Source organism: Lottia gigantea, assembly GCF_000327385.1.
Source record: "Lottia gigantea unplaced genomic scaffold LOTGIsca_145, whole genome shotgun sequence".
Taxonomy (NCBI): Eukaryota; Metazoa; Mollusca; class Gastropoda; family Lottiidae; genus Lottia; species Lottia gigantea.
Genome location: NW_008707710.1, coordinates 505413 through 506804, shown reverse-complemented (window position 1 = coordinate 506804; position 1392 = coordinate 505413). Strand labels below are relative to the sequence as shown.

General features: G+C 30.4%; 1 protein-coding gene across 1 annotated transcript in view; it reads left to right on the top strand.

The window, feature by feature from the left end:
* The window catches only part of LOTGIDRAFT_238422 (hypothetical protein), a gene marked incomplete at its 5' end in the record, with an annotated part of 41686 nt that overhangs the window by 27541 nt on the left and 12753 nt on the right, over window positions 1-1392 (top strand). The window lies entirely within an intron of this gene.

The following is a 1392-nucleotide window of genomic DNA, read 5'->3' as shown; positions in this document are numbered from 1 at the left end:
TACAATCTCTACCTGTATCATCTGGTGTATTTCTACAAGCACTACCTGCATCATTTGATGTATTTTCTACAATCTCTACCTGTATCATTTGATGTATTTTCTACAATCTCTACCTGTATCATCTGATGTATTTCTACAATCTCTACCTGTAAAATCTGATGTATTTTTTTACAATCTCTACCAGTATCATCTGATGTATTTCTACAATCTCTACCTGTATCATCTGATGTATTTTCTACAATCTCTACCTGTATCATCTGATGTATTTCTACAATCTCTACCTGTATCATCTGATGTAATTTTTTATTATAATTTTATGATAATTTTTGGTATTAGAAATGCTAGTAGAAATGGGAACTGAAGCGAGATTTGAAATGGGTGATAAAGACAATGTTGTAAAAACAGGTAAGGTTTGATTTTTGGTGTTTGAAACGTCAGTGGATGTTAGTATCTTACAGGAGATTTATATAGCTTCTAATAATCTTCTAATTATACCTAATTGAAATTTTAAAATCGTACAATTTTCCAAATGAGAAGCGTGTACAAGCTTCATAAAAACTGTTCAACGAAATCCGATGTTTATTAATTCCTATACCTAATTGAAATTTTAAAATCGTACGATTTTCCAAATGGGAAACGTGTACAAGCTTCATAGAAACTGTTCAACAAAATCCGATGTTTATTAATTCCTATACCTAATTGAAATTTTAAAATCGTACGATTTTCCAAATGGGAAACGTGTACAAGCTTCATAGAAACTGTTCAACGAAATCCGATGTTTATTAATTCAGTGCGACGATGAATTTCAAATTGAACGCACTGCAATTTCGATTAAAAGTTATATATATTGCGATTTTTTTCGATTGACATTTTGGCAAGGAATTATTATTCTGGTTCTTTGTTTCAGAACAAAGTATTAAAGCAGAATATATTGGAACAGTTACTACAGGTTTATTTCGTTCATTTCTTACTTATTTCATAATAACTCGCGAGCAACTAACTTCGCCAAACAAACAACAACTGTGCCATAACCATTATACTGTGACAAAATTACCATAACCATATTACTGTGACAAAAACTGCCGTAACAATATAACTGTGACAAAATTGCCATAACCATATTACTCTGATAAAAATTGCCATATCCATATAACTGTGAAAAAATTTCCATAGCCATATAACTGTGAAAAAATTTCCATAGCCATATTATGTGACAAAATTGCCATATAAATATAACTATGACAGAATCGCCATAACCATTTACTTTTGACGCTGTCATAACAATATAAATTGAATTGAAGTCATTTTCATAAATAAAGGATAAAATGGCTATGGCATATATCATATGTTGTATTGTAGCTCTTGATATTGAAGAAATAACAGAACATGACC